The sequence below is a fragment of the Triticum dicoccoides genome, chromosome 2B (genome assembly GCF_002162155.2).
Source record: "Triticum dicoccoides isolate Atlit2015 ecotype Zavitan chromosome 2B, WEW_v2.0, whole genome shotgun sequence".
NCBI lineage: Eukaryota > Viridiplantae > Streptophyta > Magnoliopsida > Poales > Poaceae > Triticum > Triticum dicoccoides.
Genome location: NC_041383.1, coordinates 322,771,529 through 322,786,700, shown reverse-complemented (window position 1 = coordinate 322,786,700; position 15,172 = coordinate 322,771,529).

The window sequence follows — 15,172 nt, the reverse complement described above, 5'->3', positions numbered from 1 at the left end:
ATGGATAAATATGGTATGATGACATATTGAATATGTACTGAAAATGGATAGGCAGGGCATATTCACATACATGATGTGTTAACTAAGATAATGGCAGTGTAACAAAGCAGAAGCAATGTAAAGCATCAGTTGCAAGATATGTGCGACCAATATAACCTTGGAAAGTTAGAGAAAGCACCTTGATGGGTGAATGAGATAGGGTATCTGCATATGACTCCTCCACTAAGGACCTCCATTGACTTAGGTCTCCCTCTAGCTCAGAATCACTGTTAGGATCATATTCTGAGCATGAATCTATAGGTGGAGAGCATTTTCATTGCATTGCATCCAGACTTGATTTCAATCCCTTAATGCCAAGTTTGATAGCCATGTCATTGTTCTGCTTTATTCTTTTCATGCGCGCAAGCTCATAATAATTATGATGTTGTTCAATATCTGAGATCCATGAAAACATAAAAACTAGTCAGATTATCTATGGAGTGCATTGCGGATTCAACTTGAAGAGTGTCTCCCTATAAACCCCTACGTATACAAAGTTCACCCCCAACCTTGCTGACCAGACCACACACAGAAATACAAACCTCTTATGTCTATGTAACAGGCAGACACACATTTCAAAACTGAAGTAGGAACATTAGAATGATATCAAATTCGTATTTGAACAAATAAACTAAGTAATTATGAGTGGCATAAAGTTTAGCTTCAAGGGTGGAGTGCTGGTAGTGCGACACAAAGCAAGTAGGCAGATTGTATTCCATGTAAAAGATCGTAGTCTATGTAAAAGGTGGATATGAGACTTTCTTTCAATACAATGCAGTGTTTGTTGCCCACACATGATGGAAGAGATCACACAAAGAAATACTATTGACTCATGTCTGCGGTTCCAGTATTTTGAAATAGGGTGGTCCACCCTAAAAGAATATTGACAACAAACATGACAAGGCAAGCATAGAGGTAGTGAATCAATCATTACTTGTGAGCTTACTAGGACAAGTATGCAGAATTGTAACTGTAGTAAGAGATCATCCAAAATCTGAATCACGAAGTTGGTCTAGCACTTATTGTTTGCAACTAAACGACGTGAATAATTGGAGATCATATCGAATGAGTAAGAAATACAAGTAAAATTGTCAACAAACCTGGCCAACAGTAGTAATCCGGGTCAATGTCACTATGACCAACAATCCAAAATGACTAGTGTCTGTTCCTAGGGCAAGAATTTCGAAACCCTATTAACTTTATAGTACTAAAGATTACTGAAATACAGCTGAACCATTAAGTGTAGGTAGCACTCAGTACACAACAAACCCTAATGATAGTACTGCCTAATGAGTAATGAATCAATTAAAAAATGGGTGATGAGGAGTGGTTGCTAAGTGTTGAGGATGTATCTTAGGATAAATCGGGTTGGCTTAGTGGTTGCTGCACGCTTGAGCCCTGAACGGACTGGGAAGGTAGGCATGGCAGTGCGCCCGGGCAACGGTGACGCTGTTGGGCGAGCGGCTCCTGACATCCTATTAGTCCAGCGTCTCCTTCTAGAGGCATGTCGTCCAGTGACGACAAGTCGCTAGCGGGGCAGGCGGCTGGGGGCGAGTAGAGATCGAAAGCGCAGCAGAACAGAGGGGAAAGCGCAGCAGCCCACCGTGGGCACCCTGTAGATCCACACCCGAGCGGCTGACATGCATTTTCAAAACTAAATTGGGAACATTTAGCTGACCAATTAAATGACTCTGTTTTAATAATATTAGATTCGTATTTGAACAACTAAGCTTTTTTTAGCTTGATGGGCGGAGCAGTGCTATTATGACACGAAGCACGTATGCTTATCGTATAGTGATCATAAAAGGAGGGAAACCCTAAGGCCTAAGCATGATCAATTAAACCCTAATATGACTGTGCCAGGGCAGATTTGAAGGTGCAAACCACAGAAATGCTATTTAGCAACCATTGTTTGCTTCGAACTAAGAACTAAATTCTAAGAGCTAAGAAGAAAGTACAGTAACCAAGTTACGATCTATTTTCTGGTCGAGATAAAAAAGTTGAGCAGATATGAAGTACCACCTCTCTTGTGGCGCCATGTAGGCATCGGGGGTGCATTGGCTGTCGGTGGCGTTGAAGCAGATCTGCGACGGTAGACGGGTACATCGGGGGATTTGTCCAGTTGCGGTGGACGAGAATGTCATGGGAGCGGCCCCGACAAGGAGGACGACGGCGCCGATGAAGCGAGAGGACACGATGCAAGGCTCCTGGTCCATCGCCGTTGATGAGAAACATCCATCTCTAGTAGTGGATGATGCGGTCTTGGTAGGCGCTCCGGCATGGTGGAGGATGGCGGTGATGGATGGGATGGAGGACGACGACGATGGATGGGGTGGCGGACGCATGAGGCTGGTGTGGGGATGGTGTTCTAGCGCGGACAGTGTATGAATGGGAAAAATGGAGGGAGAGGGTACGAGGAACCATGTTTTTGGGATGCGCCTGTCTGAAATGTGGGGAAGTTAAACTCTTTGCCCCCATTTAAAATTTGGATGTCTCATTGGTTGGGGATAGGACGGGAATCTCGCATCTCCCCAATATTTGCCCAGAGCGATTTCGGGCGAGGAAAGGGTGTTTTGGCGCCCACTGTTGGCACCCATGGTGTATGAACGGGGCTGACATGTAGGGCGGTTGTGTCATGTCTGAGTGAAGTTACAAACTTGCCCCTATTGAAAATATTTGCCTACATCGATTTCAGCCGAGTCAAGTTTGTTTTTCCGTGTCACACCCTAGCTAGTTCATGCATTAGAGTGTTGCATCATGTCTATTCTTTCATCAGAAACCTGAAATGGGGATGATAGAACCCCCAGCCCCCTCTGAAACCAACTAGGGTTTACTAAAAACTTTTTCAATGAACCTGAAATGCCCTTCTAAAATGCCCATCATTTTTGTCTTGGTTCAGAACCTCTGCCAAAAGTGATGCACATTTTCCTAGGTCATCTTAGGGTCTTTGAATTAAATCATAAATATTTGAATTTGGGCATTTAAAATTATATAAAATATTCAAATGCTCAAATATCTCCAAACTAAAATGTTTCATGTTGGAAATAATCCAACTATGGACCAGGAGTAGTTTGGTGATTTTAGGAGTTGCCTAAGTATTTTTAATAATTCAACAAAGTTGCAGAAGTATTAAAAAAACAGAAAACAGGAGAAATAGCAAAAACTTACCTGGCGCCCAGCACCCGGCCCACCTGCCGGCCCAGCCCAGCGCCGCGCCAGCGAGCTGCTTGCCGGCCAGGCAGGCAGGCAGGTACCCGACGGCGGCCGCAGCTGGCCGTCGCCCTGCTTCACCTCCTCGCCTCGTGGCTGGATGGATGAACTCCACGCCGCGCCGTGAACCCGCAGGACACCTCCATTCTCCCCCAACTCCTCTCTCTCGCGCTCCCCCGCCATAGCCGACGCCATCGCCGCCACCCCCTCGCCGTAGCCACGCCCTCCGTCAACCCCACGCCGTGCCGCCGTGTCCAGGAGCTCCGCCATCCTCCTCTCCTTCGAGCAAGCCGAGCCCCGAGCGCTCGCAAGGCCCGAGCCCACCGCATCGACCTCGACCGAACCGCCGTCGCGGGAGATCCCCTTCAACGCCGACGTCGCTCCGGCCCGTCCCCGGCCGCACCAAGTGCTTCGTCGAACTCCCCGTGAGCTTAGCCATCTTCCCCTCCCTTCTTTTCTTGCTTCCGAGCTGTGTAGTGACCTCCCGGAGCTCAACCGCACCCACCGCCGCGGAGCTCGTCGCCGACGTGCTCCCGGTCACCCTCCGGCCACAAACTGGTGTCCATCATGCTCACCACATCACGTAGCACCTAACCAGCTACTCCCCGCACCTCACCGACCCTCTAGCGTAAAGTTCGCCTTCGGCCGAACTCCGGTGGCCGCCAAAGTCGTCGCCGGCGCCAACTCCGGCCACCCCGACCCCAACGGACTCCACCAAGAGCTGCGGCTCCTCCTCAGCTCCACTCCGATGGCCTCCGCGACTCGTTTGGTTGCTGGAACGGCAAAAACCACTTCCGCCGCCGCGTCGGGCTCGCCGGCGGCTAAACACCGGTGCAGCCGACCTGGGTTTGACTGCGGGTGGGCCCTGGTTGACTCCGATGAGTCAATGACAGGTGGGGCCCAGCCCTGTTAACTAAATAGGTTTAGTTTTAATTAAACTTTAACTAATCTAATTACCCCGACACCCTGGACCCACAGTCAGGTTTGACCTGGACGTCTCCGTTGACCCTGACGTCATCCTGACGCATGGCTGACGCAATAAATTAATTTTTGGATTTATTCTAATATAGGAAATTCCAGAATATAGTTTAAACTTCAAAAATTCATAACTTTTAATCTGTAACTCCAAATCAGACAAGTTATATATGAAAAATGATCAGAAAAATCCAATCTATCCATCTGTACTATTTTCATGCATGATTAAACAAGTTAACTTGATGTTTAATGCAGAACAAGATAAAACACTTTAAAGGGCCATGTATGAGTTTGAAATTTGAATCTTTGGTTCAAATTGGTTCAAACCCTTCTGGTCTTAGTTGCATTAGCCCAACACACTCATATTGCCATGTTTCATGCATGCACCATATTGTCGCACATTGTTTGGTGATGGTGGTGTATCGGTGTTCTTTGCGGCAGGTTCTGCCTCCGAGGAGTACCGTGATTACCCTAGCGAAGAATCGTATCCGTGCATCGATCCATCAGGCAAGCAACCAACCATTTGATCATATCGATACAATCCCATGTTCTCGCTCTTGCTCTCTTTTACTGCATTAAGACAACGTGTTTCAAACTGCTGTGTGCTACGGTAGTTGAACCCATTTCCTCTGCATGACCTGTCATTGCCACAGTAACTAGATGAAACCCACTAGCATGTGTAGGAGTTGTTTGAGCCATATGTATGTGTTGTTCCTACCTTGCTATGCCTGCTATGCTTAGAGTCGTGTCAGGTCTGGTTCGTTTGGGTGATGAGCTAGAGTGAAATGATTATGTCGGTATGAGAGTGATGTGCTGAACACGATTTGGTAAAGGTATCGATGAGAGGCCATGTAGGAGTACATGGTGGGTTGTTTCATTGAAGCCGACCTTAAGCACTGAGATCTGTATGTGTGATTTAAGATACAGCTACTACCATGCATTGGGCCCTGAAATATGACCCCGCTCGACTTCTTATTCACCCTAGTTCTCTGTCCAGGAGTTGCAAGTAGTTTCTGGTGTTTGTAGCCTACTGGAGGCCATGGACAGCGCTGACCGTAGGGGTGGGCTGTGATGCGGTAGGTACGTGGCACGGTGTACCGAATACCCGTTAGGTATCTCGGGAACCCTGTTCACATTGTATGGGGCTGTGAGCGAAACCTCGGCCGGATCTCCTCATGGATGGAACCCGAATAGGCGATAAACCTGGACTAGAGACTTAGGTGTTTAGGTAGGTCGTGGTCTACACCCACGTCAGCTTTCGCTTGAAGTCTGCCGAGCACATGTCGTGTGCAGACGCTAAGTGGTGGAAACATGTATGAAGAAGTACACCCCTGCAGGGTTAACATGATCTATTCGAATAGCCGCATCCGCGGTAAAGGACTACTTGGTTGCCTATACAGTTCATAGACAAGTAAATGGAAACTACTAAAAGCCTCAAGATAAGTGTGAGTGCCGAGGATGGCTCTTCCGTAGGAAGACGGAGGTGGATCCTCGGTAGTGTATTGAAGTGGTGAGTAGTGGACTCGTGTGCGCAAAACCGTTTCAAGATGGAGTCTCGTAGGATAGCCTAGCGAAGAGTCAAAGCTGGCTTGCTGCAACAACTCCACCAACCCTTCTTGATAATATGCATGTATGTAGGATCTGATGTAAGTCTTGCTGAGTACCTTTGTGCTCATGTTGCTATAATCTACATTTTTACAGAAGACGCTGCAACCCCTTCTGATGGGTTCTTCGTAGACGTTGACATCAATGAGTAGGCTAAGGCCCAGGTGGTGATCCTGAGCTTGTGAAGGACCACGTAGTATAGCTAGGCTTTCCAAGCCTCTTTTATTTTACTAGTGTTCTGTACTCAGACAAGTTACTTCCGTTGCTGGTTTGTATGACTGTATGACTTGAATGCTGGGTCGTGTGACCCGTACCTATGTGTATGTTATGTATGGCTCTCTGGGCCTTAAATAAGGTACTTGTGTCGTAGAGTCATGTTGTGATGCCTTGTTGTATTTACACATATCGAGCATATTGTGTGTATGATTGAAATGCTTGGTATGTGTGGGATCTGACTATCTAGTTGTTTATCTTTAGTAGCCTCTCTTACCGGGAAATGTCTCCTAGTGTTACCACTGAGCCATGGTAGCTTGCTACTGCTCTGGAACACTTAGGCTGGCCGGCATGTGTCCTTCTTCGTTCCTGTGTCTGTCCCTTCGGGGAAATGTCACGCATTAAGTACCGGAGTCCTGTTAGCCCGCTACAGCCCGGTTTACCGGAGTCCTGCTAGCCCAGTGCTACAGCCCGGACCCACTTGCTGATGACCGACATGTTCGAAGCTGGGTCATGGATGCCTGTCCCTGTAAGTCTGTGCCACTTTGGGTTTACGACTAGTCATGTCAGCCCGGGCTCCTTATCATATGGATGCTAGCGACACTATCATATACGTGAGCCAAAAGGCGCAAACGGTCCCGGGCAAAGGGTAAGGAGACACCCGTGGGGATACCGTGCGTGAGGCCGCAAAGTGATATGAGGTGTTACAGGCTAGATCGATGTGACATCGAGTCGGGGTCCTGACAGCGTTGGTATCAGAGCCGGACTGCCTGTAGGTTCTCCAAGCCAAACTGGTCGATGTTGAGTCTAGAAATTCTTTAGTTATATGTAGGGGAATTGTTTGTGGGTTGGAACGTAAGGCTCTTTTTACTCCTTTATCTTATGACATTCTGATCTGAGTCAGTCTATTCTTCCACCGGGGGTTAAGGAATTAGGATCTTTTCTCTCTATCAGGTTCACGTGTTACTAATCAGTAGTACCTTATAGGTTTGATGGATACAAGCCTAGTTCAGTTCTACTACCACATTATGTTGCTGGGATGGACTCAGAACTTTGATATGATGTTGTTGGGTGTGTATGAAATCCTTTGTCAAATGTCTCAAAATCCTTTTTGAGCATTTACAGCTGTTATGCTGTCGAAATTTTGCTAGAAATTCTAATGCCTTTGCATTATGGTTGTGCTTTCAGATGGCCACTCACGACCTCAATCAAGTGGTTCGCCTGACTCGATGCCTAGATGTACCCGGCCATACTGCCATGTTGGTCAGGGTAATGACTGAGGCTGGATACCGTTGGTATCTTGAGTACACGGTCGAAGAGCAATTTCGAGACTTTAATCAAAGCCAGTATCTCTGCACTGTCAGGATATTTCCATCTTATCCTGGATCCACTGAGCCCCTTCACTGCTCCTATGGACTCGGGGTTACTATTGAGATGGCTGTGCAGGATGCCGCCTATTCTATGATGACCATCATGCGAGTCAGGACTGGCCTATTTCGGGACTCTGATTTCCGGTATATGCCAGCATCACTTCCGGGAGCACAAGGGTATCTCCAGGCTATCTATGCTGACCCCACTCAGGAGGATTCACGGACTCGCACCACTGCTGAGATGCTCGAGGATAAGGACCGTGAAAATCGGGCCTTGAGGCTAGAGCTTTTCAATACCCGTGCTGACCATTGGGCCACGTTGACTCGGTTTGCACCGGCTGTGCAAGCTGGATATTCGGATATGCGCGATCTCTATCCTGTGAGATCTGCTCTGCCAGACGTGATGGGTTGGCGTGATGTAGGAGGCATCACCCCACCTCGCGGTCCCCGCAGGACACCGTCTGTTGGTCCAAGACCTCATCCTAGCCCCTATGGTCCACAAGCTCCGCGAGATCGTCTGTTCCCGGATGATCATGTTGAGCTTCCAGGCTATGGAGGTGACTTCTACGAGGACTACTATGGATCGGTCTGAGTTAGTGGTAGTATCACTAGTTCGTACTAGCTGTGTCGTCTATCGTCCTGCGTGACTCGTGGGATATGACCTAGTTTGTACCGCTTTCCGGAGGTGTAGAAAAATAATGTATAGGAGCTTGGGATGCCTCCGATGTGATGTAATCTTCCTTTCACCGTAATAGTACCTTGTTTGGTCTTGTACTAAACCTTGTATGGTGTGTATGACGATGGAATAAAGAAGCAGTTTCTGTATCTACCATGTCATACGGATGATCATCTTGCATTCCGAGTTATTCCTTACATTCTGTATCCTATGTCGGAATCTTATCATTCTGACTAAATCATTGTCTTGTTTACCTAGGATGGTCAACACGCGCAATAACCCTGCTCCTCAAGAGCAGGCCGAAGGCAGTGAAGTCAGGAATGCAAATCTGCCTCATCCTCCTTCCCTAGCCGAGGTTATGCTGGAAGCCGAGAGAAACAAGCGGGAGACCAACCGTTTGTTGGAGCGTATTGAACAGAACACAGCACGCCATCAGAGAAATAACTTGGTGTCACTCAGTGATTTCATCAAGTTACATCCACCCACGTTCCACCACTCCGTCGAGCCTCTCGACGCTGATGACTGGCTTCGCAGTATTTCTCACAAACTGCGTTCTGCGCTAGTAGCTGAGGCTGACAAGGTCACCTTTGCTGCATATCATCTTGAAGGCCCCGCCAGTCTATGGTGGGAGAATTATGGAGCTATGCGCCCAGCGGGCCATGTCACTACTTGGGCTGAATTCAGCAAGGCTTTCCGTGAACATCACATTCCGGAGGGTCTCATGGACCGTAAACGTGAGGAATTTTGCAGTTTCACTCAAGGCCGACTCTCTGTGGATGCTTACAGCAGGGAGTTCGGTAACCTCGCACGATATGCAACTGAGGAAGTTTCTACTGATGCCAAGAAGCAAGCAAGGTTCCGTAAGGGACTTAGTCCTGAGCTTCGCCGCGACCTCCGTCTGCATGAGTGCACATCTTTTCAGAAGCTTGTTAACAAGGCCATCAGTGCTGAGACTGGTCAGACTGATTATGACGCAACACGCAAGCATGGCCGTGACGTGGGTTCCTCATCCGGTGCTGGTCCTCAAAAGCGCCGCGTGTGGGTGCCTAACACTGCCCTGCCACCCAGGTTCACACCGAGGCCATCCTTCCAGGCGCCTCGCCCCGTTCAACAGTTTGCACCAGCCAAGCCCTATGGTGGTCCAACCAACAATGCTCCTCCACGCACCAGTTCCGTGACTTGCTTTAAGTGTGGGGAATCTGGCCACTATATGCGCGAGTGTCCCCAGACCAACCCCAACCAACCTGCTAAAGCTGTTGGCCGTGGCAAGCCGACAGGTAAAGTGTTCCACGCCAAGCCGGCCACCGCTACACGTGGCCATGTCAACTGTATCTCTGCCGAAGAAGCTCAAGAGGATCCCAACGTCGTTCTCGGTACGCTCCTTGTTAATTGCCACTCGGCATCTGTTCTTTTCGATACATGAGCATCTCATTCATTTATATCCGAGAGCTATGCTCGTCTGCATAACACCACATTCTGTGAGATGCCCACCTCTATGGTAATTCAAACTCCGGGATCCAAATGGCAAACCTCTAGGGTAAGTCATGGAAATGAAATCCAAGTCGACAGACTTGTTTTCCTTGCATCTTTGATAGCTCTTAAATCTTCAGATATTAATATCATCTTGGGTATGGACTGGATGTCAGCCCATCATGCCAAAATTGATTGCTTCTCTAGGACTGTTCAACTCACCCATCCTTCGGGGAAGATAGTCAATGTCTTGACCCGAATAGCCAAGCGACAGTTATATTCTCTGAACGCCAGCCTTTGCCAGACCTTGAGGACGTTCCGATAGTCCGTGACTTTCCGGATGTCTTTCCAGAGGAATTGCCAGGTGTTCCACCTGACAGGGATGTTGAGTTCGTAATAGACCTCATCCCAGGAACCGTCCCGATTGCTAGAAGACCCTATAAGATGGCACCACTAGAACTAGCCGAGCTTAAGAAACAACTCGATGAGTCCTTGAAAAAGGGTTTCATCCGACCTAGTTCATCTCCATGGGCTTGCCCCGTCCTCTTCGTCAAGAAGAAGGATGGTACGGACCGGATGGTTGTAGATTATCGACCTGTCAATTTGGTCACAATCAAGAACAAATATCCGCTTCCCAGGATCAACGACCTGTATGATCAGCTCGCTGGATCCTCAATCTTCTCCAAAATGGATTTGAGGTTGGGCTACCATCAAATCAAAATCAGGAACGGGGACATTCCTAGAACGGCCTTTGTTACTCGTTATGGCCAATACGAGTACACCGTCATGTCCTTCGGTTTAACCAACGCTCCAGCCACCTTTTCTCGGTTGATGAACTCAATCTTCATGGAGTATTTGGATAAATTCGTCGTGGTTTACCTCGATGATATACTCATCTACTCCAAGAACGAGGAAGAACATGCCGAACATCTAAGGCTAGTGTTGAAGAAACTTCGAGAGCATCGCCTTTATGCCAAATTTTCTAAATGTGAATTTTGGTTGTCAGAAGTGACCTATCTGGGTCATGTAATATCTGGTAAAGGTATTGCTATTAACCCTGAGCGAGTTCAAGCCGTCCTTGATTGGACTCCACCTGAATCGGTCAAGCAAGTTCGGAGTTTTCTGGGCTTAGCGAGCTATTGCCGTCGCTTTGTTGAAAATTTCTCCAAAGTTGCAAAACCTCTAACCGAACTCCTCAAGAAAGATAAAAAGTTCGAGTGGACTCCACAATGTGAGCACAGCTTTCAGGAACTGAAAAGACGCCTGACCTCTGCTCCCGTACTGGTACCGCCAGACTTCTCTAAGGACTTTGTTATCTACTGCGACGCCTCGCGACAAGGACTAGGTTGCATTCTCATGCAAGATCGACACGTAATTGCTTACGCTTCACGGCAATTGCACCCACATGAGGAGAATTATCCTACTCATGATCTAGAGCTTGCAGCTGTAGTCTATGCACTTAAAACCTGGCGACATTACCACTTCGGTAATCGTTGTGAAATATTCACTGATCACCAAAGTCTGAAGTACATCTTCACCCAACCGGATTTGAATCTCAGGCAAAGACGTTGGGTCGAGTTGATCACAGATTTCGACTTAGGAATAACTTACACCCCAGGGAAAGCCAACGTCATGGCTGATGCGCTAAGTCGTAAATCTTATTGTAACAACCTGATGTTACAACAAAGTCAACCGCTTCTCCATGAGGAATTTCGGAAGCTTAACCTTCACATTGTTCCTCAAGGATTTCTTTCCACCTTGGTGGCGAAACCTACTCTTACGGATCAAATTATCGCTGCCCAAAAGCGAGATAAGGGAATATCTAAAATCAAGGAGAACATTGCTAGCGGAGGTGCTAGTTGTTTCTCCACAAATGATCATGGTGTTGTGTACTTTGAGAACCGTTTAGTGGTTCCCAAGAACCAGCATCTACGGCAGTTGATCCTTAAGGAGGCTCATGAATCTCCTCTCACCATTCATCCCGGTAGTACCAAGATGTATCAGGACCTACGCCAGAGGTTCTGGTGGACTAGGATGAAGAGAGAAATTGCTCAGTTTATTCCTAATTGCGACGTCTGCCGTCGTGTAAAAGCAGAGCATCAATGGCCTGCTGGCACCCTTCAACCCCTAGCTATTCCTGAATGGAAATGGGATAAAATTGGTATGGATTTCATTACCGGTTTTCCCAGGACCAAGAGAGGGAATAATGCTATCTTCATCGTTGTCGATCGTCTTTCCAAAGTGGCCCATTTCTTACCCGTTCGTGGGAGTATAACTGCTAGTCAGTTAGCAGACCTGTACATCTCCCGAATAGTGTCTCTCCATGGTGTTCCTTTGGAAATTAACTCAGATCGAGGAAGTCTTTTCACCTCTCGATTTTGGGAAAGTTTCCAAAATGCTATGGGAACCCGCCTTTCTTTTAGCACCGCTTTCCACCCTCAATCGAGTGGTCAGGTAGAACGCGTCAACCAGATCCTAGAAGACATGCTTCGAGCCTCTGTTATCTCATTCGGAATGGATTGGGAGAAATGCCTTCCATTTGCCGAATTTGCTTACAACAACAGCTATCAATCTAGCTTGGGTAAAGCCCCTTTTGAAGTTCTCTATGGACGACGGTGTCGAACACCCCTTAACTGGTCAGAAACCGGGGAAAGACAATTCTTTGGCCCAGATATGATTCAGGAAGCAGAAGAGAAAGTTCGCATCATTCGTGAAAAGTTGAAAACAGCCCAATCTCGTCAAAAGAGTCAATATGACCGAAAACATAAGGCTATGACTTTCGAGGTTGACGAGAAGGCTTACCTTCGGGTTACTCCTTTGAAGGGAACCCATCGTTTCGGTATCAAAGGCAAATTGGCTCCCCGTTACATTGGACCTTTTCGTATTCTCGCTAAACGAGGAGAAGTTGCCTACCAGTTGGAGCTACCTCCGCATCTCTCCAGAGTCCATGATGTCTTCCACGTTTCTCAACTCAGGCGTTGCTTCTCGGATCCTATCCGTGGAGTGGACCACGAAACGCTTGATCTCCAAGATAATCTCACGTATCGAGAGTACCCCATTCGTATCCTCGATCAGGCCGAGCGTACCACTCGACGTCATAATATCAAGTTTCTCAAAGTTCAATGGTCGCACCATTCTGAGGATGAAGCAACTTGGGAAAGGGAGGATCGTCTTCGACTCGAGTATCCCGCCCTCTTTCCGGAGGAACCCAAATCTCGGGACGAGATTATTTTGAGTGGGGGTAAGTTGTCACACCCTAGCTAGTTCATGCATTAGAGTGTTGCATCATGTCTATTCTTTCATCAGAAACCTGAAATGGGGATGACAGAACCCCCAGCCCCCTCTGAAACCAACTAGGGTTTACTAAAAACTTTTTGAATGAACCTGAAATGCCCTTCTAAAATGCCCATCATTTTTGTCTTGGTTCAGAACCTCTGCCAAAAGTGATGCACATTTTCCTAGGTCATCTTAGGGTCTTTGAATTAAATCATAAATATTTGAATTTGGGCATTTAAAATTATATAAAATATTCAAATGCTCAAATATCTCCAAACTAAAATGTTTCATGTTGGAAATAATCCAACTATGGACCAGGAGTAATTTGGTGATTTTAGGGGTTGCCTAAGTATTTTTAATAATTCAACAAAGTTGCAGAAGTATTAAAAAAACAGAAAACAGGAGAAATAGCAAAAACTTACCTGGCGCCCAGCACCCGGCCCACCTGCCGGCCCAGCCCAGCGCCGTGCCAGCGAGCTGCTTGCCGGCCAGGCAGGCAGGCAGGTGCCCGACGGCGGCCGCAGCGTGCGCCACGCAGCTGGCCGTCGCCCTGCTTCACCTCCTCGCCTCGTGGCTGGATGGATGAACTCCACGCCGCGCCGTGAACCCGCAGGACACCTCCATTCTCCCCCAACTCCTCTCTCTCGCGCTCCCCCGCCATGGCCGACGCCATCGCCGCCACCCCCTCGCCGTAGCCACGCCCTCCGTCAACCCCACGCCGTGCCGCCGTGTCCAGGAGCTCCGCCATCCTCCTCTCCTTCGAGCAAGCCGAGCCCCGAGCGCTCGCAAGGCCCGAGCCCACCGCATCGACCTCGACCGAACCGCCGTCGCGGGAGATCCCCTTCAACGCCGACGTCGCTCCGGCCCGTCCCCGGCCGCACCAAGTGCTTCGTCGAACTCCCCGTGAGCTTAGCCATCTTCCCCTCCCTTCTTTTCTTGCTTCCGAGCTGTGTAGTGACCTCCCGGAGCTCAACCGCACCCACCGCCGCGGAGCTCGTCGCCGACGTGCTCCCGGTCACCCTCCGGCCACAAACTGGTGTCCATCATGCTCACCACATCACGTAGCACCTAACCAGCTACTCCCCGCACCTCACCGACCCTCTAGCGTAAAGTTCGCCTTCGGCCGAACTCCGGTGGCCGCCAAAGTCGTCGCCGGCGCCAACTCCGGCCACCCCGACCCCAACGGACTCCACCAAGAGCTGCGGCTCCTCCTCAGCTCCACTCCGATGGCCTCCGCGACTCGTTTGGTTGCTGGAACGGCAAAAACCACTTCCGCCGCCGCGTCGGGCTCGCCGGCGGCTAAACGCCGGTGCAGTCGACCTGGGTTTGACCGCGGGTGGGCCCTGGTTGACTCCGGTGAGTCAATGACAGGTGGGGCCCAGCCCTGTTAACTAAATAGGTTTAGTTTTAATTAAACTTTAACTAATCTAATTACCCTGACACCCTGGACCCACAGTCAGGTTTGACCTGGACGTCTCCGTTGACCCTGACGTCATCCTGACGCATGGCTGACGCAATAAATTAATTTCTGGATTTATTCTAATATAGGAAATTCCAGAATATAGTTTAAACTTCAAAAATTCATAACTTTTAATCTGTAACTCCAAATCAGACAAGTTATATATGAAAAATGATCAGAAAAATCCAATCTATCCATCTGTACTATTTTCATGCATGATTAAACAAGTTAACTTGATGTTTAATGCAGAACAAGATAAAACACTTTAAAGGGCCATGTATGAGTTTGAAATTTGAATCTTTGGTTCAAATTGGTTCAAACCCTTCTGGTCTTAGTTGCATTAGCCCAACACACTCATATTGCCATGTTTCATGCATGCATCATATTGTCGCACATTGTTTGGTGATGGTGGTGTATCGGTGTTCTTTGCAGCAGGTTCTGCCTCCGAGGAGTACCGTGATTACCCTAGCGAAGAATCGTATCCGTGCATCGATCCATCAGGCAAGCAACCAACCATTTGATCATATCGATACAATCCCATGTTCTCGCTCTTTCTCTCTTTTACTGCATTAAGACAACGTGTTTCAAACTGCTGTGTGCTACGGTAGTTGAACCCATTTCCTCTGCATGACCTGTCATTGCCACAGTAACTAGATGAAACCCACTAGCGTGTGTAGGAGTTGTTTGAGCCATATGTATGTGTTGTTCCTACCTTGCTATGCCTGCTATGCTTAGAGTCATGTCAGGTCTGGTTCGTTTGGGTGATGAGCTAGAGTGAAATGATTATGTCGGTAATGAGAGTGATGTGGTGAACACGATTTGGTAAAGGTATCGATGAGAGGCCATGTAGGAGTACATGGTGGGTTGTTTCATTGAAGC